The sequence below is a fragment of the Lissotriton helveticus genome, chromosome 6 (genome assembly GCF_964261635.1).
Source record: "Lissotriton helveticus chromosome 6, aLisHel1.1, whole genome shotgun sequence".
NCBI classification, from domain to species: domain Eukaryota; kingdom Metazoa; phylum Chordata; class Amphibia; order Caudata; family Salamandridae; genus Lissotriton; species Lissotriton helveticus.
In genome coordinates, this window is record NC_136067.1 from 1,499,590,270 (window position 1) to 1,499,615,279 (window position 25,010).

The following is a 25,010-nucleotide window of genomic DNA, read 5'->3' on the forward strand; positions in this document are numbered from 1 at the left end:
ATGGGGCACAACTGCCAATTTTATTTCCTCACTGCCTGGCGGAGCGCCACAGCCGACATGGGCAAGCCAGAGAAGTTATGTTATGTTATGTTAATAACACTTCTATAGCACGCAGCTGCCCCAGCCAAGGGGCGTCCCGGCGCTTCAGGAAGAGTACCCAGACACAACACAGCAGTACAGGACATCACATAGAGCAGAGACCTAAGACCTATGAGGGAACAGATGCGTTTTGATAGCCCTCCTGAATTTCAACAGCTCATCAATTTCACGAATGTGAGGTGGGAGAGAGTTCCACAATTTTGCAGCCAAAACCCTGAAAGAGCGACCTCCCGCTCTACAGAGTCTAAACCGCGGGACTGTGACCAAGTTTTGGCCCAGAGATCTTAAAGGACGCAAGGGCACATACGGCCTCATCAGAGTGTAAAGGATCTGGGGGGATGCCATCTTGAGGATCTTGAAAGAGAGGCACAAGGTCTTAAAGTGAATCCTCTGTGCCATAGGCAGCCAGTGTAAGGAACGGATGGTACTCTCAGCAGAACAGAACCTAGGTAATCCTACCAAGGCTCTGGCAGCGGCGTTCTGAACACGTTGCATCCGGGCGATTTCAGCCAGATTGGCCCCCAATAGTAGTGAGCTGGCGTAATCAAGCCGGGATAGTATGGATGCTTGTATGATCAGCTGCCTAGTCGAAGCATCGAAGAACCTCAAGATAGGTCTCAACCCTCTGAAGATGCCAAAACAAGTGGCCGCTACTTTCTTTGTATAGCCACAGAAACTGAGGGCTGGATCTAACCAAACCCCCAGGTTCTTGACCTCAGAAACTGGGGTGGGGGTTGTACCTAGCTCAGGGGGCCACCACATGTCACCCCAAAGATCCGTTCGCTTGCCCACTATCATGACCTCCGTTTTTTTAGCGTTAAGCTGGAGACAGTTAGAATTCATCCAGCTGGCCACCGCCAAAAGTCCATCCCGAAATCTGGGGGCATCAAGGTCGGAGTCCCCACTCAAGGCGACCGCCAGCTGCGTGTCGTCAGCATAGGAGACCATAGTCATACCCCATTGCTTGACGACAGCAGCCAGCGGCCTCACATAAAGATTAAATAATGTGGGGCTCAAAGACGAACCCTGGGGCACACCCAGTTCCAGGGGATATGACTTGGAAGCAAAAGGCGGCGTGGCAACCTTGAAGGTCCTATCAGCAAGAAAGGAACGGAACCAGTCAAAGGCAGTACCCTCAACCCCTGCTTCACGAAGACGTTGAAGTAAAATTCTGTGCGAAACAGTGTCAAACGCGGCACTAAGGTCGAGTAGTACCAGTGCCGCTGTCTGACCAGAATCAAGCACAGAACGAAGATGTTCCGTCATCGAGAGCAGGTCAGTTTCTGTACTGTGGCCAGCCCGAAACCCATTCTGAGAGGGGTCAAGAATGCAGGCCCTCTCAAGATGTTCGGACAACACCCCATTCACATGGGCCTCCACAATTTTGGCGGCCCAGGGAAGGAGAGAAATCGGACGATAGCTCTGAAGTGTAGAGGGATCCAAAGTCGCCTTTTTAAGAATAGGTGTTACAACCGCCTGTTTCCATTTAATAGGAACAACACCCGCTGCGAGAGAAAGATTAATAAGATGGCATAGCCAAGGGAGACAGACAGCAGCAGATTCCCTAAACTGAGTAGGCCTAAGGGGATCATCCGGTGAGCCCGATTTAATTTTAGAGGTCAACTTATAGAATGACTCCAGCGGCAGGCTAGGCAGTGAGTCTAAGTGTACATCCGAGATTAAGGTAGGGCTGTCCTTTGAGAGAAAACGTGCGAAATCGCAGGATGAAACGGAAGCGGAGAGGGACAGAGCGCCAGTGGCGGAGGCGAGCGGGTCTAGCGCAGACATTAAAAGTTTGCTGCTGGCAATGGAGAAAGGGCTGCAGACCAGCATGGCGTCTCTGGGCACGAAGCTCGACGCGCTAACGTACAGAATGGATAGGATGGCGGAACGGATTGATAAGCACGCTGAACGATTAGATATGTCGGAGTGGCGCATCTTGGAGGTGGAAGAGGCCCAGACTGAACTGGACGTGGGTCACAAACAACTTGGTAAGCTTATGCAATCCCTTCAAGACAAAACTGAGGATTTGGAAGCCCGCTCTCGGAGGTGTAACCTCCGCATCACGGGCTTACCGGAGACCACCCCAACCGGCAACATGGAGCAGTTTATTGAGAAGCTGCTGGTCACTCTGCTGGGTGAGGGGGTGTTCTTGCCGATGTTTGTGGTGGAGCGGGCACATCGCTCGCTGGGCCCTCGCCCGAAGCCGGGAGCACCGCAGCGCCCGATCATAGCTAAGCTCCTCAATTATAGGGACAGAGATGCGGCTCTGCGACATGAAGACGCTACAATATGAGGGCTCGGAAATATCGCTATACCCGGACTTTACGGCAAAGGTGCAAGAAGCTCGGAAACACTTCATCCCATAAAAGAAGCAGCTTCGTGAACTGGGCCTGGACTACGCCATGCTGTACCCGGCTAAGTTGCGGGTAAACAGACAGGGGAAATTGCATCTGTTTACAGACCCAAGGGCATTACAACAAGCACTTAAGGCGTGGTCGAAGGAACGCCGTGGAGGCTCTGCGGAGCAGCCGATGGAGGAAGAGTCGGGTGCACAGGTTGAGGAACTTAACTGGCTCCCGGTAGCCACTGCAGCTGGTGTGGGTAAGAGACTGGTGGAGAGGTGCGCAAGGAGGAGATGAATCACTCTGACTGTAAGTTATAACCGCCCTTGCCTGACACATGGGAGTAAGGTGCTAAATGGCTGGCACTGTCTGGCAAGGCCCTTAGAGGTCTGGTTTAACATATGGAGGGTGCAGGATGGCACTACCAGGCAGCTGGGTGGGAGTGTTTGAACTGTTGACTGTGCGCGCCGGCCTTCCTCCTGGCACATGGCGGCTGGGAGCTGAAAGTTGCCACTAGGGTCGGCTAATTGGAAAGCCCTTTTTTGCTAGGAGCATAGTCACATCCATTACCCTGAATGATGGACATGTTCTGCACGGTGTTGGCGGGGGCAGGGGGGCTTGCTGAATGATTCCTTATGAGACAAGTACGGAAAGCCACACAGCAACCTCTGCCCACGTGTGCTATGCACCCAAAAAATGTTTCCCAATGGGACAGATGGTTTGGGATGTCCCAAAGGAAGGGAAGGGGGGGCTTTCATTCTGTGTGACCAGGTTGGGGGTGGTCATCTGTGGGAGGGGGTGGGTGCTGTTGGGGTTGGGGTTTCATTGTTGGGTTCACGTATAGGACTTTTGTGGGCTTTGTACACAATGCTAGAAGTAGGCATGCACAGGCCGCGAGCGCAAACTGTCTATAGTAGGGACCGAGATTGCAGGAACGGCTAAGGCGAGCAATCCTATGAGTGCGGGCGAGTTCAGGGCACTCACATGGAATGTCCAGGGGCTTAATGATCATCGCAACCTAGGAAGGTCCTCAGCTATTTACAAAGGCAGCAGATCGACGTAGCACTATTGCAGGAGACGCACCTACCGCAAACAAGCCATATGTTGAGCAGCAAGGGACTGGTGGGGAACACAGCAGTGGCAGGCTTCACAACACATGCTAGAGGGGTGCTTACATGGGCAAACCCCAAATCACAATACACACTAGATCTGTTGACGGCTGACAGGGATGGCCGCTTTGTGATAACTCAGTGTAAGGGGCATGGTCTAGAGCTAGTCTTGGTGAATGTATATGGGCCAAATTTTGACTGTCCAGAATTCTATGGTGCTCTAGAGGAGACAGCCTGCAAATACCAACACGCACAGTTACTGTGGGGTGAATACTTTAATTTAGTGCGCGATCCGACTCTAGATAGATCGGCGGGCCCTGCATGTAGGCCCTCGTCCGCAGCGCAGCGCTTGGATGGTACAATAGCAAATCTTAACCTTGAAGATGTATGGAGAGCACGCCACCCAGCGCAGGGTGGCTGAACGCATTATTCAGCCTATTACAATATTCACACTCTAATAGATTACTGGCTTGCTTCTGCGATCCCTGATGGGGCGACTGGTGGACTGCAGAGTTCTCCCGCGTACGCTTTCCGACCACTCACCTCTGTTGCTTGTACTTGCCACCCCTAGGAAATGAATTCCTCCATTTACTTGGCGTTTACCGCCCTACTCTCTGCTCGACCCCCTATTTAAGGGAGAGTTCGCGGAGGCAATTGAAGTGTTTTTCGAAACCAACATTGGCTCAGTTGAGAGCTTCCAAACTGTTTGGGAGGCATTCAAGATCTATAATAGGGGCGTTGTTATGTCCAAGCATTCAGGTGTTCTCAGGTCCATTAGGAGTAGGCTGTCTGACCTTGACAGGCGGCTGGGACAGTTAGAGGAGCGTCAGCGGAGAGATGGGGACCCAGCTATAGAAGAAGAGATTAAGTCTTTGCTGGGAGAGTACCATGAACAGGCTGACAGGGAGGTCCAGCATATGGGGAAGTATGCTCACGCCCACACGTATGGGGAGGGAGATAGACCGGATTCGGTCCTAGCTAGACTTCTGAAGGGGCGCAGGGGCAAAACACAGGTCACAGAGTTAATGTCGTCAGAGGGTGATAAGCTCACTGATGAGGCGGATATAGCGCAGAGGTTTAAGCAATACTACGAAGAGCTATATTCGTCTAAAGGCGGGGCACTGGAGGATGAGATGCTGGACTACTTGGAGCACATTGACCTCCCCTCCCTTGAAAGAGTGGACAGAGAATTTCTTATGCTTCCCATTGAAATAGACGAGATTGTGGAAGCACTCGCTAGTATGAAGTTGAGTAGTGCTCCGGGTGCAGATGGCCTCACGGTGGGTTTTTACAAGACGTTTCAGGACCTGCTGCTCCCGCACCTATCTAGGTTGTTTGATGAGCTATGCGAGACAGGGAGTATGCCCCTCTCAATGAGAGAAGCAATCATGGTAGCGATCCCCAAACCGGGAAAGCCGCCTGGCGAGTGTGGCTCGTACCGCCCCCTTTCATTATTGAATGTAGACACGAAGATCTATGCGAAGGTGCTGGCAACCCGGCTGGCGCTTCTGGCCCCATCACTGGTCGCCCCGGAGCAAGCGGGTTTTGTCCCGAATAGGAATCTCACGTACAACAAAAGGACGATTTTGGGTGCAATGCAACATGTTAAACAAGATGTCAGGGCCGTAGCTGTTTTCCTGGATATGGAAAAGGCTTTTGATTCGGTGGAATGGCCATTTATGAGACTAGTTTTAACTCAAATGGGGGTTGGAGCGCTGTTTTTGCAGATGATAGGGGCATTGTATAATAAACCCACCACGAGGGTTCGCGTTGGCAACCTGGTCACAGATTCTTTTTACATAAGCAGAGGCACCCGCCAGGGATGTCCGTTGTCTCCCTTATTATATGCCCTGGTAGCTGAGCCCTTGGCCTGCGCGCTGCGGGAGTATCACGGACAGGAAGGTATATGTTTTCCTACCTACACAATGATAGTCTCGATGTATGCAGACGATACCCTGCTATATGTCAGAGAACTAGAAAAGAATTTGGCAGCGGTTCTTAGGGAGGTTGTTCACTATGGTGCTTTGTCTGGCCTCTGAGTAAATTGGTTGAAATCCCTTGCTTTTCTGCTTACTCCGGCCACTATTGAGTTTGAAATGGATTATCCCCTACAGTGGACGACTGAGTCCGTCAGGTATTTGGGAATACGACTACATACAGACTCCGAGATTGTGTTCAGGGAGAATTATGGCGTGGCTATCAGCAAATTGGAGGATGACGTGGAGATCTGGTGCAGACTTCCACTTACTCTCCTAGGGCGTATATCTGTTATGAAGATGGTGGTCCTCCCGAGACTATTGTTTCTGTTCACAAATCTCCCTTTGGTGTTGCCCAGAGTTTTCTTCCAGCGTTTGACGCAACTTATGGTGCGGTTAGCTTGGGTGGGTGGGCAGCCACGGGTGAAATGGAAGATTCTCACCCTGCCGTGCAGCATGGGAGGACTGGGAGCTCCTGATTTTGAACTTTACTACCGGGTGGCACAGGGGGCGCACATACATACGTGGATACACGGGGGCCCGCAAATACCGCATGTATGCATGTTCGCTAACCCTCTCCCCCTGCCTGCGATGATATTTAAAGCAGTAGAATGCAGGACGGACATTCTCGACTAACTTGCTTCTACCAATCATGCTTGGCATAGCCTTTTGCATCTACAGGGTGGGGCATTGTTGTACTCACCAATTATGCCCGTAGAATGGGCTCGCTGGCTAGCCCACTGCCGAGATAAGGGAGTAATAGACGCATTGCATAAGCTGAACATCTTTAAGGCGGGGGATTTGTTTTGTGATGAGAAGGCCAAATCCTGGGATCAGGTTCGCGACATTGGGGGAACAGATACACTGCTGCTGCGGTTCCAATTTCACAGACTGCGTGGGGCCCTTCTGGAACAGCTGGGGGAGGACCTTGCAGAGCCGGCAGATGTCCTGGAGCTCACCTACGTGATAAAAACGGAATCCCCTCGTAAGCTAGTCACACACTTATATAAAAACGCAATGACCCACAGGGGGAACCAATATACGGCAGCTAGACTGGCATGGCAGCGCGACCTGCAGCCCACGATAGAGGATGATATGTGGCGTTATTGCTGTGACAGCACCAGGCGAGTATCGCTTAATGGCAAACACAGGCTTATCCATTCTAAATTTCTAAATAGGGTATATTATACCCCGGAGCGCTTACACAGATATGGCCTGCGCGCAGAAGCCTAGTGTGAGAAGTGTCACGTGCCGGTGGTGGATTTCCTTCACCTAGCCTGGTTCTGCCAGAGAGTGCACGCCTACTGGGGGGCAGTCTTCAAGGAACTGAGTGACATTGTTGAGATAGCTCTGGACCTATACCCGACGCTTGCGTTGTTGGGTTTCACTAAGAAGCTGCCTAGAGCGTCCCGCAGGTTAGTTGACATGGGTATGCTTATGGCCAAACGAGAGGTTGCCCTGGGCTGGATGAGAGGGCCTACGCCCACGATTACGCACTGGTCACAAGATATGCTGTACTGCAGCACTCAGTCCGAGAATTATAGCGAATTGCTGCCCCCAAGGAGCCGTCCCAAAAATTTCTGGGGATTGTTTCAGACGTACATGAGGAACAAAGACGGGGGAGAGGAGGCTGGCGAGAGTGGGCAAATGGCGGGCACTCCACACGAGGCCATAGAATAAGGCTACGTGCTTAACCAGTCGTTTGCGGGTGGGTGACCTGGTTGTGAAATTCTGTCTCGAGGTTCGAATAAGGATTGAGGAATTGTACGCCGCCTGCCCCTATGTTGGGTTGTTGGCTCTACGGCTGTGTAAACTTTAATTGATGTACGAGTGGTATGAAGCAATGAAGTCATGTATTGAGTGCTTGGGTTGGGGAGGGAGGGTGGGGGCTCATTGAAGGTAATGTCTCTTTTGTTTATGTATTGTAAATCCCAATAAAATAATAAAAAAAAAAAAAAAAAAAAAAAAAATATCTTCCTTGGCATTTTCTGGGTATGGAAGCCGGATGCGGTGACGGCATTTACTTGGGCAGTCATGTTGAATTGAAATGTTCAGCTTTAAACAGATGGTCATCATCCAGTGAGCAATTTCAGTCATGCAAACACTGACCTTGATGCGGCTACTGGGCGTCTTGTCTATGAGGGAGAGAATGAGTTACAGGTCGTTGGAGTACAAGAGGACGCTTATGTTGTGAGAGCAGAGGATGCTGGCTAGAGGGATTATGTATGTTTTGAAAAGGATCAGACTCAGTGCAGAACTCTGCAGATGAGGTTGCAGGTGTCCGACATGTATGTGCCAGGCTGACTAAGTGGGTCCTTCAAGTCAGGAAGGAGCAGATCCATTGGGATGCTTGTCCTTGGAATTCTTGTTTTGTCTGCATTGGATGAGGTTGGAGTGGGAGACCGTGTAAATTGCTGCAAAGAGGTCCAGGAGGATGAGGGCCGCCATGTTGTGTCTGTTCAAAATCATGCGGATGTCATCCGGGGAAGAGGTGAGGGCAATTTCCACGCTGTAGTTGAGTCTGAAACCATATTGAGTGGTGTTGATGAACTGGTAGTCATTGAGGTATTTGGTGAGGGGCCTGTTGCTGATTCTCTCTAAGACCTTGGCCTGTAATAGTAGAAGGAAGACCAGTCTGTTGTTAGAGAGAGTTGAAGGGTCTGCTGAAGGTTTCTTTAACAATGGGAGGCCATTTGCATGTTTTCAAACGTCTGGGAAGTTCATAGAGGTGGAGGCATTCAGAATGGGTATGAGCATGGCACTAATGAGTTACAATCCTCTAGAGTAGGCGTTCTGGATACATGGGTCCCTGAGTGGATGGAGTTTACATTGGCAGCGGTTTATTCTGTGGTGATGATGGACCATGTGATTAGCATTAGTTGTTTGGATAACATTGGGAGGCGTCTGGCGAGGTCTGTCTGGGTTGGTTCTGAGTGAAGGTGCTGTAACTGGCAGTGATTTTGTTGCTGAAGAATTGAGAGAGATTGTTGCAGAGGTTCTACGAAGGGAGGATCGAGTTGGAGGATGCGACTGGTGAAGTGAAATCCTTCACAATGGCGAAGATTTGTTTCTTTCTTTTGGTGCTGGCATCAATGCGTTACGCTAGTGATGCACGTTTCGTGGTCCCTATCATTTGGTAGTAGAATCTTGGGGCAGATTTGAACATGCTCCTTTGTGTATTGTCTTGGCTCAGCATCCATTTGTTCTCCAGTTGTTTGCATTGGTGTTTCATCAGTCTGTGTTACTCAATGTACCAACTGGGCTGGGGTCTAGATCTTGTTGTATTGCTGTGTTACAGGGGGGTGGGGAATTAGTGATTCAGTTGTTGAAATTCTAGATGGATTTGGGAAGGCTGTTGCTGTGTTTGGGTCAGTGGGTGTTGAGAGCAGTGTTCGAGTCCTTTTCATTGATACTGTTCCAGTTCTGGTGGGCTCATCTGGAAGTGGTGAGTGTGCGCTGGACCCGGACGAGATGCTGAACTGGACGAGAGTGTGGTCCGTCCAGGAGACTGGTATGGGCACATCAACTCTGAGGTTGTCGAAGGTGGGTAAAATAGGGTCCAGGCGGTGTCTGGCTACATGAGTAGGTCCATTTACTCGTTGGTTGATGTCCAAGCTTTCAAGATCTTAATGAGTGCTTTTGAGTTGGGGTTGGCATGGCCTTCCAGGTGGAAGTTCAGGCCTTTGAGTAGAATGTAATTGCTAGCATTGAGGGTGAGTGATGCAACGAAGTCCGTAATGGCATCAGTGAAGTTGGTGTGCGTCCAGGTTGCTTGCAGATGAGTGCTACTCAGGGTGTAGTTGGCTGTGATGTGGAATCTAATTAGAAGTGGCAGAGTGGAAAAATGAAGTGAAGACAAATTCTGTATACATTATGATAAATAATAGCTCAGGTAAAAATTGCACAATCAAATTATTTTGTGCCTGTTCGCAGTACTTATTAGTATTTATTGTGCTTTGGCCGAATTTTAGGGAAACTGCTGATAAATCCACTGTTCTACCACCATTTTCAAAGATATATTGGTAAAGGTAAGCCATAATAACTACTGGCGAGGATAAGGCTTGCCTTGCACACCACAAAATTATTGGAATGTTTCATTAATGCCTCTGAAGACCCTCTGGATTTCCCTTCCATGTTTGTGAAACTTGGTCATAAAATTCACCATTTCATACTCATGCCGTTCTAATTAAGACAAGTATTTATTCGGCACCACCTTAAATGTTACTGCTCACACGTATTTCTAGTACTACTACTAACAACAAAGGGCAATGCTCATGATGCAGTGCGTAGCACCAATAAAGGATGCAGGTTGCCTCATCAGTGTAGATGTGCGGATTGGGGATTGGTACTTATTTATTTGTTTGTTTACAACATGAAGCACAGTTTTATGTGCCTGCCTGCGTGCATCTCACTTTAACTGAGGCGGTTGTGGGTAGATGCCTTTTCAGAAGAAGTGCTCTATGTAAAACTTCATAACACATCTGATATTTATTTATTTTAAAGGTTTTATATAGCGCTGGTTGGACCCAAGGGTATCAGAGCGCTTTACAATGGTCATATGAGTATATATAAAAATAAACATAAAATAAGATATAAAAAAATACAGTGAGGTAGCAAGCAGGTCCAATAAAAGAATAGATAACTGCAATCTATACAATCTGGTTAACAACAAAGTGCGAAATCTAACAGCAAATCAAGAGAAGAGAGGATTGTGGTAGATAAAGGGGGGAAAGAGAAGAGGGGGGCAGGATGTAAGAATGGTGAGAGGCTGTGATGGGGGTTAAGGAAAAAACAATCATGTGAATCAGGACGGGCCTATGAAAGGGAATAGTGAGATAGAGGGAGAAGAAAAGAAGGAAGGTAAAAAAGGAGGTAGAGAAAGGGCAACAGGAGATCAGATGGGGGATCCTAAAGAGTAGAAAACCGGGTTGGGATAGGAACCCAGAGAAGGGCTTAAGGGCCCCAAAATTTGCAGAGAACGTGTAGTTTGAGGTCTTTTTTGAAGCTGAAGTACGAGGGGTTGCGCCTGGAGTTCTTTAGGGCGTGCATCCTAGATGGTAGGCGCATTTCTGGAGAAGAAGCGTGATTGAGTGGATTTCTTGTTTAACAGAGAAGGGACAGGCGCGAGTGTGTTTGAGCTTCTCAGTGTTCGGGAGCAGCCAGCTTTAATGAATTTATGTGCGAGGTACAGCGGGTTGTGTTGATGCAGGGCTTTGTGCGTAATGCAGGCGGTCTTACAGGTAGATCTGCCTTCAATGGGAAGCCAATTGAGGGCTTTAAGGGTAGGGGAGATGTGATCGAACCGTTTGAGGTCAGAGATGAGCCTAGCAGCTAGGTTAAGAACGGATTTGATTGGGGCTAAGAGGACTTTAGGTGTTCAGGATAGAATGGCGTTACCGTAGTCGATTTTAGACAGGACCAGAGATTGGACAGCTGATCTAAAGTCATCAGCAGGAATGAAGGGTTTTAGTTTCTTGAGGTGATAAAGAGTGAAGAGAGCACTTTTGGCCGAGTTTTTTATGTGGGAGATAAGAGAAAGGTTCTGGTCAATGTTAATTCCGAGGGATTTAACTGAATTGGCTAAGGTGAGAGAGCAGTTGAGAGTTGTAAGGTCCGAGATCCAGGATTGGATGGGGAGCGGGCTGTTTTTAGGGGAGAAAATAATGATTTCATTTTTTTGGGGGTTGAGCTTGAGGTGATTCAAGTGGAACCAGGATTGAATCTTAGTCAAGGTGCCATTGAGGTGTAGCACATCAGGGCGGGATTGAATCTTATGATAAAGTTGGGTGTCATCAGCATAGAGGTGGTGCTTGATTCCCGCATGCTTAAGAATAAGGGTGAGGGGTTCCATAAAGAGGTTGAAAAGAGAGGGAGAGAGAATAGAGCCCTGGGGGACACCTAGCAAGACAGGCACTGGTTTAGAAAGGCAGTCTTGAATTTTAATTTGCTGGGTTCTGTGCTGGAAAAAGGAGGAGAACCATTTGAGAACTGAGCCGTTGAAGCCAAAACGATCTTTGAGAGTGTTAAGTAATGCAGAGTGGTTCACGGTATCGAAAGCAGAAGAAATATCTAGGAGAATGAGAAAGGAGGACTTGCCCTTGTCGAGGGAGTGATGGATGTCATCAGTTATGTTGAACATGGCCATTTCCGTGCTACAGCCCTTTCTGAAACCTGATTGTAAAGAGTCCAACAAATTGAATGTGTCGATGTGTGTGTTTAATTGGTGCAGGGCACATTTTTCAAGGGCTTTAGAGAGAAGAGGAAAGTAAGAGATAGGTTGAAGATTATTTAGGTCATTAGGGTCGGCAGCAGGATTTTTGAGGATGGGATTGATTTGTGGCAAAGGAGGAGTTGATGATAGAGGTCCAAAAAGGGGCAATGATGTGTTTTAGATCTTGGACAAGGTTGGTAGGGAGAGGGTCTCTGGAGTGAGAGGATGGTTTAAGTCTAGCAATGACGTTAAGGACTTCGAGCTCAGTCACTGGATGGAAGTGATGCCAGGAAGCATTGTTTTTTTTCTCAAGTTTGGTGGGGTTGGATTCAGGAAGAGAAATAACTAGAGGCAGAGATGAGGGGTCGTGAGGAAGAGTTAAGAGGGCCGGAGAATTGGAGGAAAAATCAAGTGGGGGTAGAGAGCAGTGTGGAAGGGGAGTTAAGACAAACAATTGATCGATTTGGGAGATTTTTTCAGATAAGTAGTTAGCAATCTCCTCACATCTATCAATAGTGGCTGTAACCTTGGGGGGAGGGGCGGAGGTGGTTTGGTTTTTAATGATACTGAATAGTTCCCTGGGTCTATTATTAGCCTGGTCCAGTTGAGAGCGGAAGAAGACCGCTTTAGTATGAAGGATAATCTTTTTGTAATTGAACCAGGCGGATCTGAGGAAGGCGAGATTTGAAAGGGATGGGTTTTGTCTCCAAAAGCGTTCAGTCGACCTAAGGGTGCGTCTCTCGTTGTTAAGATCCGTATTGAACCAGGATTTGGAGGAGGTGTTTTTCTGAAGTTTAAGTTTAGCTGGAGCAATTTGATCAAGGACAACCGTGATGGATTTATTAAAGTGCTTGGTGAGGTCATTAGCATTTAGGGAAAGAGGGGGAAGTTGAAGTTGCGCTGTGACTTTAGATTCAAGTTTGCCCAGGGGAATAAGATGGAAATTTCTAGTCAATTTCTTCTGTTTGATGATTTTGGGGGGCGGGGGGTAGCATCTTGTTAAAGATCGTGAAAAGGATAAGGTGATGGCCAGACCAGTTGATGGGTAGGATGGAGGAAAGGGAGGCCAAATCAGCGCTTGAAATGAAAGCGTCCAGAGTTGCTCCTTTTGTGTGAGTAGGCGAATGGCAGAGTTGCTTCAGGTCAATAATATCAAGTAGATCCGTAAGGAGGTTAACCAAAGGATCATCCTTTTTGTTCCAATGGAGGTTAAAGTCCCTGAGGAAGAGGTTTTTAGAATTGGAAAGCGAGGATTGAGAAAGAAGGTCGGTTAATTCTTCTACAAAGGGAAGTGAGTCACTACGGGGGTGGAAGATATTATGAAGGCGAATTGGCGGGGAACCATGCACTCGGAGTTCAGCTCTGAGGCATTCGAAAGTAGAATGTTCGGAGCTCTGCACAAGTGAGAGTTGGAGATGGTTTTTATCAGTGGCGGCTCCTCTGTAGGGGCGTTTGGGCGCTGCCCCCCTGCTTTCTCGCCGCGCGAGAAGGCAGTAACAAATGGTAGGTATTACCGTAATAACTACCATTTGTTTCTGCCTTCTCGCACGGCGAGAAAGCAGAAGTTCCTGGTTGCCGGTGGGCGGTCCTGCTCGAGAGCAGGGGGGAGTGGCTTGCCCGCTGTTGTTCATGCTGACTGTTTGGGCAGCCTGAGGCCGCCCAAGCAGTTAGTGTGAACGGCGGTGGGCAAGTCACTCCCCCGGCCCTCAAGCAGGACCGCCCACTCTCCCTGTTCTCTGTGTGTGTGCTGCAGCATACAGGGAGGATGACCCGGGTGGGGCAGCGGCCTCACCAATCACAACGCTGCCAGTGCAGCGTTGTGATTGGTGGAGGGGAGGGAGGCTGCCTTCCTGGTGATGGGCGCTGCAGCCGGGAATCCCGCGCGGGACGGCGGGAGTCGGGAGTCTCGGGACAATTGGTTTTGCTTTCGTTTTGTTTTGTTTTTTACTTCTGTGCTGATTTGGGATTGATGAGCGTTTTGGTCTCAGCCTTTTTTTATCCCACTTGCTAATCTGGCGATGCCATGGAGTGTCATTCCCAAGTGTACAGTTCGGATTTGTGATGAACGAGAATATTTTCGGCTGCATTGCTCGGTGCCATTGGTGACTTTGGGAAAGAATATATTGTATTGATTTGATTTTGTTTGTCAGGGAATGGGAATTTTCTCTTTTCCTACTTGCGTCGCTCCTGTCTGATTTTGAGTCGTGTGCGTTGCTATTTTGGTCATGTGGACTATGTTTGAGAGCGGACTGTCAGCTCTTTGGAGTGATGTGCTCGCGATGATGACGGTGGATGTGAGGAGCAGCCTTCAGTTCACTGGGATGTGTGCGATAGGAGACGCATTGTGCCTAGTTTCTGCGGGGGTTCGACTTGTGGTGCCCTTTGTTGGGTTTGTGTGGATTCTCATGGAGGCATGCTGGTGGGTGCTGAAGCAAGGCCCAGCTTGGGGACACTACAGCAGTGTGGCAACTTGGGAGCTGTTGAGTGTGATTCAAATGTCAGGATTGTGCGGGAGGCTCTGGCCACCATTTTGGGAGAGGCTCCTGGGATGCTTTTGCGCCCCACTAGTTTCGGGTTCCACCAGCCGCCACTGGTTTTTATAGATTATGGCAAGACCACCACCAATTCTGTCCGGTCTATCTTTTCTGAGGATGGAGTAGCCAGAGGGAGAGAGCAGGTCAAGGATAGAAGAAGAGTGATCATTAAGCCAAGTTTCAGATAGAAAGGCAATGTCAATGGTTTCACTAAGGATGGTTTCCGAAATTTTAATCGCATGACAAGCCGCAGAGTGACAGTTAACCAGCATGCAGGAAAGGGGTTTAGGATTGGATTTGGGAGGGGGTATAGAATGGATAGTGGTAAGTTGCGGTGGCAGCCTAAGGGAAGCTGGGGAGGTTGGCAATCTGTTTGTTCCAAGGATCACAGGGATGTATGCTTGGGGGACAGGAGGGTCAGTAATCAGAGAGTTCTGTGGGAAAGAGTGACCGAGAACACTGAGATCAGGAGAGGGGAGCTGGCTAAAGGTATGGGATGTACTATCTGAATCGTTACAGAGGGGGATAAATCTCCATTGTTGTAGGAATGAAGTGTTGGTTTGGGCAGAGCCCAGGGGAATAGAGTGGTTGAGTGCGGAGAGGGAATTGATGTAATTCCTGAGAGATGTGATTTCAAATGAAAGGTTAGCGAGATGGAGTTTGATGTTAAAGAGTGTCTAAGTTAAAAGAGAGCTAGGGACGAAGTCAGGGAGGTCGGGGGGGGGGAGAGAAGAGTTTTCCAGATAGTCTGGATGGGAGGTCTGTGGTGAGGGCGGGGTGGGAGCGCAGGTGGGGGGTGGAGTGGGGTGTTATGAAAGATGGACAAAGGGAGGGGAGGGAGAAGAGAAAGGAGATTCACTGGAGCCCGTTGAGAGTCAAGGGGAGGAAAGGGTGCGTGAGGAGAGTGAGTAGGGCAGACGTCCTGGTTAGGGGGGAGTGTCGTTATGAGTGGGAGCAATTAGAGTCAGTAGTTGGGCCGAAGGGAGATCGAATTTAGGGAGTTGGGAGGAAAGAGAAGATAAAAGGGGGGAATTAGAGTAAGGAGGTAACAAATCAAGAGGAGGTAAAGTTTGAGTGGCAGGGGGGGTGTAGGGGACTTAGAGGGAGGGACGGTAATTGCTGTGGGAGGGCAGTGGTGTGAGTGAGGGATATGGTACGTGAGGTCTTCGGAGACAACGAAGGTAATTGAAGTGTCAGAGAGAGGAGGGGTGGAAGTAGGAGAGAGAAAGGTAGGGAGGTCAACCTGTGAGAGGGAGGCTGGAGGGTTGGAGGGAGATTTCGATAGAAGGTAATATAAGGTGCTGTAATGGTTTTCAAAGATGGTGAGGTGTTTTGCGGAGGCTTGGATGAGGATGTTGCCAGATTTGAAAATAGAGATGTCAATTTCACCTTGAAAAGCAGGGGAGGGGAGGTAGAAAGTTTCAGACCGTATGGGATTTTGGATGATTTTGAGATGGGGAGGTGGTTTAGGAAGATACTTTTCCATTTGGAGGGGCGTTTGGAGTAGAAGATGTAGTTGTTTTTTTATCGAGGAGGTGAGACTGAGGTAGTTATCCGCAAATAAGGTTTCTTGGTGACGTATTAATAATTTGTGCTTAAAATTCTTCTTAGCATTTTTTGAGAGGTTAGGGAGGTATACGATGGTCCAAGAATTGGGGCTATGTTTAGTTATGGGTGAATCCGGTGTAGTGAGGGGGTGATTACGGGGAGGCATGCTAATCCTCTAGAAAGGTCCAGGGGGGAGAGAAGGTAGTGAGGGAGGGAAAGCATGATGGGGCGTAGAGAGGAGGGGGAGAGAACCTAGGGAGAACCGGGGGAAAGCCAGAGGTTCGAGTAAAGCCCCGAGAGGGACGAGTTATGAGGGTGAGGGATGGGAGAGGTGTTCCAAGTGAATGTAAAGGGAGGGAGATATGGGAGGATCTGATAGATATAGGGAATCTCCTCCGCTGAGTAAGTCAATTATCTAGGTGAGTACCTGGTGAATCATTTTCTTGGCTAAGATATAGAAGCAAGGTATGACCGTAGAAATTAATGAATGATTGGATCTGAGCATTGTCAGATGTCGATATGTCAATGAAAAACGTACGGCTCATAGTGACATGGGTCCTAGCCCATAAACACTTAACTGGAGGAAAAGAGGCGCATAGGAAGAGAGGCCTTCCACAAGAGAACCTTTGAAAGAGATTTCTGATGTTCATAGAAGCAGGGTACACATTGGGGGTACAAGCGGATAGATGGCAACTCCCTTCTTTTTTCACAGAGAGGAGGCCGCCGTATACCCTGCCAAGAAGTTAGGCCCCACATTCAACAGGGCCTGCACTTGTCTGCTTTCCAGCAATGACAACAAAATAGAAGGAGGTTCCCCATCGGGCTTTAGAATAATGGCAGGTAAAGGGGTTAGACAGCGCAAAGAATCAACAACAGAACCCTGCCAGCACTATATAGAAAAGGTCCTATGGAAGGATCCTAAGATATAAGGAGGGCAACAACATGTAATTCCAGAGCCAAACAACACATTGTAATCTTTGAATCTTTTATTTATTAACTATTTTCTTTGCATTTTTTGATTTCATGATTTCGTAATATTAGTAAATAGTATGGTAAAACATTAAAATATATACAAATTCAATAGAGTTACATAATCAGTATGACAATTACAGTCCCACAAACACCGCACACATCACACACTCACAACCAAACCAAATCGGCTACCTATCATTCAACCGTTCTTTCATACATCCATACACACAAATATATCAATGGTACATCAATGCCTTTAAATGAAATCAAGATGGAAAATGAATCATTAACAAAAAGGAGTGTAGGGCAGGTGAGGATGAAAAAAGGATCGTAGAAAAGCATAGACAATCCTGCCGCCAACACGAATCACGCCGACGCGCGTTTCGGTGTACCGGCCAACACAGGCCACACCTTCGTCAGGGCGGTGAAGTACCACGGAGTAGGGGACACAATAGCTGAAAGTACAAAACATATACATATATAAAAAACAGCAGCCTATAAGGCTCTCATATAATACATCACTATTTACAACATGTGTTAGGCTCTGATTACATGGGTCACTCCATTAGGTATGATATCCTTAATTTGTAGAGCATATATAGATCAGCTCAAGGATCGGGAACCAAACAATCGTACATATACTTTAACACAACGTACAGCATTTAATCATTTATTCCTCCAACTAAACGCAACCTGAGGGTTTACAGAGAAGAAGCCAAGGAAGTCAAATAGGAAGCATAATAAACACCTGGCAATCAGGGTCCATCTATATAGGTGCCAACCCAATATAGGGTATAGTCTCTTCAGTTGGTGTAGTTTACCTATTAAACTCAAACCATAGGTAAAAGGGCAGGGGAGAGAGAATTAACTCACCAGTAAAAATTACAGCTTCTACTTTAGCCACCAGCCCTCGATTAGGGTGGGGTAGGATCAGAGACTGGGTTCCTTTCTGATGCAATCTGTATAGGGCCTAGACCAGCGGCAACCCAGTAGGGATGGACGAGGTTTCCACAGTTGTCGCAAGAAAAAGGAATCTACAAATAAACTGCCAAGAACAGAACGGGTCAGAACCTTACAAGGAAATAAGAGAGACTCCATACGTCCAAATGATAGAGCTAGGATAAGTAGCTCAAAAAGGAGCAGAAAGTTCTAAATGTGAACAGGGACTGGTTATGACCTACCTGAAACCAGCAATGTGCAGGTGAGAAGGGGGCATTGTTATTTTAAATTCCAGCAGGGCCCAAACCAAAGCCCGAATTTAAGGGCCCATCAGGCAAGGACATTGATTCATCTAAATTCCAGGGGTAGCGGAAGCGACATCACATGCTATGTGACCTCCGCCTGCTGTCACAAGAAGTGAAAGCACACAAACGTTGACCTGGTGAGATCACTGGGAGTGACATCACTTGCCCTTTGACCATCCCCGATGATGTCACAGGAAGTGACATGACAAAGCATTTGACCTGATGACATCAAAGGAAGTGACATCACGCGGCCTTTAGACTCAATGAAATCAAAGGAAGCTGCATTGCATGACCTTTGGCTTGGTGTTATCACAGGAACTGATGTATCTACCTTTTGGTTACTTACATCACACACAGAGGAGCAACCAGTACTCTAGTCAACATAGGGAAGTTACATACCTAAAATAACCCCTGCTCATCCCCTTGGTAGTTTGGCATGAGCAGTCAGGTTTATCTTAGAGGCAGTGTGTAAAGCTTTTGCACGTAACCAACAGTAATACAATGTAAGCACTGCAAAAGGACACCACACCAGTTTAGAAAAATATATACTTAAGACAAGACTAAAAACGATTAAAAAAAACACAATACAGTACTTAAAAATCTTCAGTTATCAAAATATGCTTGAAAAACAGTTCCTTGATGTTGATAGCTCCATCCGGTGCTATCACGGCGTCGTGAGCAAACAAATCCAAACAGTTCTGGCTGACCGCGGTGTCGCAGGCCAGCTACGATGTTGGGAAGTCCCACAAACAGTACCTTTTAGAAATGCAGGGCATCTGCGACCTCTTGTTGAGCTTCCGAAAGCACGGCGCCCGCAGGTGTCGGTTCTGGAGGTCGGTGCTGGAGGCGTCGGGCCCTCGAGGTCACACGCGTTGCAGATCAAACTCCTCTCTGTTGGAGTCAGGAGCGCTGGTGTCAGCAGACGTCGGATGCTATGGTGTGAAGTGCAGCGGTGCGGCGTGCGGTGCCTTCAGGTCGCGGTGCAAGCAGCGGCTTGGTGGTGCCATCAGATGGCATCATTGGTGAGATCAGGGTCGCAGTGTGAGCTGAAGGCAGTGCTCGTCGCGGTGCTGGCAGGTCACGGTGCGCAAGCAGTGGCAGCGTGACTGAAGCTCTGTCGTCAGCCAACGAACTGGAGTCAATGGCGCCGGCATGGTAGGCCAAGGCTGCGGTGCGGGATGAGGGCTGTGCGTCGTGTAACTTTATGAGCAGTGCCCTCAAACCACGGTGCAAGCATCGGCATAGATTTTGGCTTGGAGCGGCGTCATCAGGGATACCAAGGCGTCGTTGTGAAGCGAGGCGGTGCAGAGTGCGGTGCCCACAGGTCGCGGTGCGAGCAGCGGCTCGATGGCGGCTTCAGCAGGCGTCGTCGGTAAGACCAGGGTTGCAGTGCAGCAGTACCCTTTGTGGTGCCTTCAGGACACAGAGTTGGCAGCGGCTTTGTAGACGTCATCGGGTTGCTTTCTTCTGTTACAGCACAAAAAACACAGTCCCCACTGCTGAGGGCAGAAGAGCTTGAAGTCTTTGCTGTTCCTGAGACTTCGTGAACAGGGGGCAAGCTCTACCTCAAGCCCTTGGAGAAACTCACAAAAGTAGATTGCAGAACGTTCAGTCCAGTCCTTTCACTGCCCAAGACTGAAGCAGCCACTGCCGGCCAACACAGCAAAGTGGTGGTTCTTCCTCACAGCTTCTCCAGTTCTTCTTCTTGGCAGTCTTCTTGATGCCAAAGAGTTCTAAAGTTCAGGGGTCTAGGCCCTAATATTAATATACCAAAATCCATTGATCTCTTAGGCAGAGAGTGTCTGTGCCCAGCCAGAACCAGTTCTGCCTTCTCTGGTGTGACTTCCTGGCAGGAGTTGGAGACTGTATTGTCAGAGGCAGACCAAGTCCTTTGAGGTGCAAGGACATCTCCTCCCCCTTCCCCAATTGCAGCCCAGGTCTATTCAGCCCTTTCCTGACCCACCTAGACTATCTGGAGCCACTCCTACTCCCCAGCCTTCTGTCATACAAAACCCAGACATGCAATCCACATTCCAGCAGAGGCACACAGGATGACTGAGCAAGAAAATACCTACCTTCTATAAGTGGTATTTTCAAATGCAGAATGTAAAAATCACCTTCACTAAAAGATGCATCTTTAGATGCTGAGTTCAGGCATACTAAACTTTGTTTTTCTACCTAATTCCCCAGGCCAGTTATGTTTATAAGATGTTATAAACAAACTCCCCATTCTGTCCTATGGGCAACAGGTAGCCTTGCAATAATGAGAAACGAAATTGGCCGTAATTCACTGTCAGGCCATGCCACACATCCCAGGGCATGTCCTACCTTTCACATACACTGCACCCAGCCCACAGGGGTACCTAGGGCCTACCTTAGGGATGGCTGACATGTAAGAAAAGGAAATTTTAGGGACTGGCAAGTTGTGCACTGGCCAAGTCGACATGGCAGTTACAAACTGCGCGCAGACTCTGCAATGGCAGGTCTGAGTTACCTTTTCAGGGCTACTCACCTGGGTGGCACAATCAGTGCGGCAGGCCCACTAGTAGCATTTGATTTACAGGCCCAGGCACACTCAGTGCACTTTACTAGGGACTAACAAGTAAATCAAATATCCATTGATGGAAACACCAATCCTTAACACAATTTACAGAGAGCATATGCACTTTAGCGCTGATTAGCAGTGGTAAAGTGCCCAGAGCCCTTAAACCAACGCAAACAGCTCAGGAAAAATAGGAAGAAGAAGCAGATAGTTTGGGGATAACCCTGCAAAAAGGGCCATTTCCAACAGTGATGACTTAATCAGTCTCACTCTCACATGCCATCACCTGCCCCGAAGCCCACCTGACGTCCGACCGTCCGACTCAGTCAGAGAATGACAATTAAGTGAGCAAGTCACTTACGGCTAGGTCCTGAACTTGTGTTGATTCTAGTCAGTCACTCTAGAGCCTTGACACTCAGCAAACCACCCAGCAGGCACAAGTCAGACTGAACTGCAAAGCCTCACTGCGTCAGCATGGCTTTTACTGCCGCACAAGGGATGAACAATCATTTTTGCCAGGACCGTCATCATTGATAGCACTTACGCGCTACAGGCTGACTGCCCTGGGGCTTGTTCAGCCGTCCCAAACACGGTGGTACACATTTGTCACAGTCACCATGTCCTCAGCTAGGGTAGGGTGCAGCAGGTGCACGCTTGCCCTTACAAACATGTGCTACTAGCTGCAGCACTTGTAGTTAGTCACTGTCTAATCATGCCCATGCTGTGCGGGCTTCATACTCCTTTGCTCAGCTTCCTGGCCCAGCCCCGTAGCAGATACATACAATGTATCAAATCAAGGACTGCACCAGCCGGCGCGGGGTCACCATAGCAACGAGTAAGCCGAGTTCTTTCCCCCACCCAGGCCCAGCTTGTAGCCCATCATGATGTCTCTGCAGTCGTTTCAGCACAGCAGTACAATCAAGCACTGCTTACACTGAGACTGATTTTATGCCACCAGAGCGGTTGCTAAGGCTCACAAACAGCCAGGGGTGGGGTCATAATGGGTAGCTTAAGGGTCACAGTTGCGACCCCTAACAGATGTCCAATTCATCAGGCCTCCTTTTGGCCCCCTTTTATTCGAGTATCCTGGCTGGGAGATATCTGAGGCTCACACCTAGATGCAAATGCAATGGAGGGGAAACAAAGGCACAGAGCTTGTTATCACTTCACAGGTACTTAAAAAAGGCTACATACAACTGTAAGATTGTAAGATGTGTTGGTCTATCCTAGTATATAGACAACTAATAATTGAAATGCTACTAGTTCGTTTTATTTCTTTTATAGCGCTACTCATCTCAATGCAAGGTGTCAGAATGCTTTACATTGTACGTCCACTTTATATGACAATAAATCATAAGTGTCTAAATCAACGTACAGGATGTGTTACATAAATCAGTGAGATTTACAAGGTGTAGGAGTCACATTTCCCTCATAGCTCAATGTGCTATATTAGAAGGATTACAATTTATGAACTGCAAACAACAAAAGGATCTCTTTGTTAAAAGAAGTAACCCACTTACTTATTTTTTTTTTAACATACTTTTTATTGTTTTGCTGCCAACACACAATTCAACACAAGAGTCAAAACAATCTTGTACATCGGCATACCCCAGTATTCTTAATAAGGATTCAGGATTGTCTATGCAGTTAAGGCTGTTGCGTTGTCTGCGGCCGTCTCAAACTTCCGGTCCTGGCGCAGTTTGTGAGTGGGTGCCGCTCTAGTGTCCGTTCCCAACTGACCTTATTCCCAACACCAACTCGGGTACCCCCCCAACCACCCCGCCTCCCTCCCCACCCCCCCAGGTGTGTCACATTGGAGCATTCGCTACTGCCCTTGGGGGCTAATACCATGAGTGTTCTATGCAACGGGGCCAAAGAAAGTGCTATGATGTTAAGCGTCTCCCATGTGGGTCGAGTGCAGCTCTGTGGCGATAATGTAGAGTGTGACCCTACCGACTCCTTTGTTATGCCGTGTATGCCTCGGGGCCAACCGCCAGGACATCATCATCTGCATCCTCAGGGGCTATAAGTTCCATAACTAGCCTCTCCCAGGCTCTCGCCCTCTCTAACGCCTTCTCACTGCCCGTTCTACGTGCAATTTGTAAACGGATAGTACCCTCACACTCAGCCCACTTTTGGAATTCTGCCTTCTACTTATCTATACTAGGGCCCTTTTCCACTTTCCAATGGGTGGTTATAGTTCTTTCGGCCAATAGGAATCCCAAATCAATACATTTGCTAGTGATGTTGTTCTTTGAGGTGTGGGGGAACCAATGTAGGATACAATGTGCCAAGTAACCCACTTACTTATCTACATAAAATGAAAAACTGTCATCAGGATGTCACATGATGTGCTTTGCAGGAGACATATGAACTCTCTATGCTACTTTAATTCAAAACTGGGACTAGACAAGACACAGATCTCGCCAGTAAATGCATTAACCTTCAGAGTTTTCTTACCATTATTATTATTCCCTCAGATTTACTGGGCACACCTAGATCTCTGCAATGGGTGCCTTAACACCATTAAATGTTTTAAATGCAGACTTTGCAACCAATTAAGCAGAACAGATTTACTGACACGTTTTTCTTTGTTGGTAATTTCTTCGTGATAAAGTTTTTTTTTTTTTTAAAGTATACATTAAGGCCCAGATTTTGCATCACGTTTGTGTGACTTTTTGGGCACAACCCTGGCACAAAATCTCATTTGTTAAACATTGTAATGCGCTCAATTGTACTCATGATAAGCCTGCTAAACATATGTTTGAGGTCTTAAGATCGGATGTTTGTTCTTATGATGTCACTTCCTTGATTTGTTCCCCCCCACTTCTATTTTTTAATATGTTACTAAGTAGAGGTCTCACTGGAGGCACCCTCTTATCAGAATGAACATCTGAAGCAGTCCGCCAAAATGGCATTTAACAGCTTTTTATAGAGTAAACATGACTTTTGGGTTTGCTGTTTTAGGCCCGATGGTTGCAAGAGTTGTTTGATATCTGTACATAGTCTTTGGGGAAGGGTCAATCCCTAAATGGTCAAACTGTCCCAAGACAGTGATTGATGATCTGTTTCTTTACGAACTGGCCTGGAAAGGGCAGTTTTTTTTGGGGGAGGGGGTTGTTAATGTAGCGCGAACTCGACCAGAAGGCATCAGAGTGCTTTACATGAGCACCAGTTGCGTTACAGACAGACATATTCATTTCGTTAGGCACAGGGAGATTCAGTGATTTGCCCAGAATCACAGAATGATGAGGGCCCCTGCCGTGACTCGAACCTGGTTCCCCAGCTTCAAGATCGACCGCTCTAGCCTTAGGCCATAATATCCTCCGCCCTAGGTTCACGAAGTGCTGATAATTTTGAATTGCGCTGCTGGTGTCTTTTTCGAAAATACTGACCTGATCTGAAAAAATATAGAAATTATTGTGTGACAAAGATGTCTTAAGGATTGTGAATCAAGTGTGGAAAACAACCTCAAAGATTGAATGGAGGTAATTATGGTAATCTTTAGATTTTGTTTTGGTTTTTTTCGAAATTTGACAGTATCAGTTAGGGATACATGGGCTGGAGGTATGCGAGTGGTAGTTTAGGCCCTGACCCGATAGCTCTGGGCATTTTGCTTCATTGTCAAGGTGAAAGAGCGTCATACAGTGAGTAGCTAACCAATAAAACACAGACGACATTGGGGAACATGCTGAAGACTGCAGAATTAGAATGTTTTCTGGCTACTCAAACCGGGTCCATGAACCATGGCCATAAACTTCTCCATTTTTAAATTTCTGCCCTAGCCATACATAACCTCAGCTAGACAACACCGGATACAACCCGACCAAACTTCATTCACACTTACACTGTAGTGCAGAATATGCCAGGTTTCTTCATCTGGCCTGGTCTTACCTATTTATACTTAACTACTGGTAAGCCGTTATAGGGCTATTTGCTGAAATGACAGGCCACAGCCTTTGATAATGGTACTGGGGTATTCAGAGAGCATTTAAACAGTAGGGCTGCAGATGCATTGCATAGAAACCCACAGTAACACGCTGTAAATATAGTGAGACTCACAAATAAAGCTTGGTGCAACAGGATAATCTTTAAAGTAAGAGGCATTGGATTATCTGAAACTCTTCTTACAGGCTGCTGATTCCAGGTGGTTTATATATATATATAAAAAAACACTACTCTTTATGATCCACGGCGCAATGAAAATAAACAATGACAAATAAATGTAATTGAATACTTCCTTTTATTGCAATATGTAAACGACAAATGTAAACTGTGTAATCATCATATATATATATATATATATATATATATATATATATATATATATATATATATATACATATGAATAAAGATTAAAAAATGTTTCTGGCTGATGGTTAGTTGTTGTATTAGGACAGTTCTCTTTCTTGTGAGATCTGATTCCATGT

At 47.5% G+C, this 25,010-nt stretch overlaps 1 protein-coding gene across 1 annotated transcript in view; it reads left to right on the plus strand.

The window, feature by feature from the left end:
* The window catches only part of LOC144761801 (uncharacterized), a 206,148-nt gene that overhangs the window by 144,765 nt on the left and 36,373 nt on the right, over nucleotides 1-25,010 (plus strand). The window lies entirely within an intron of this gene.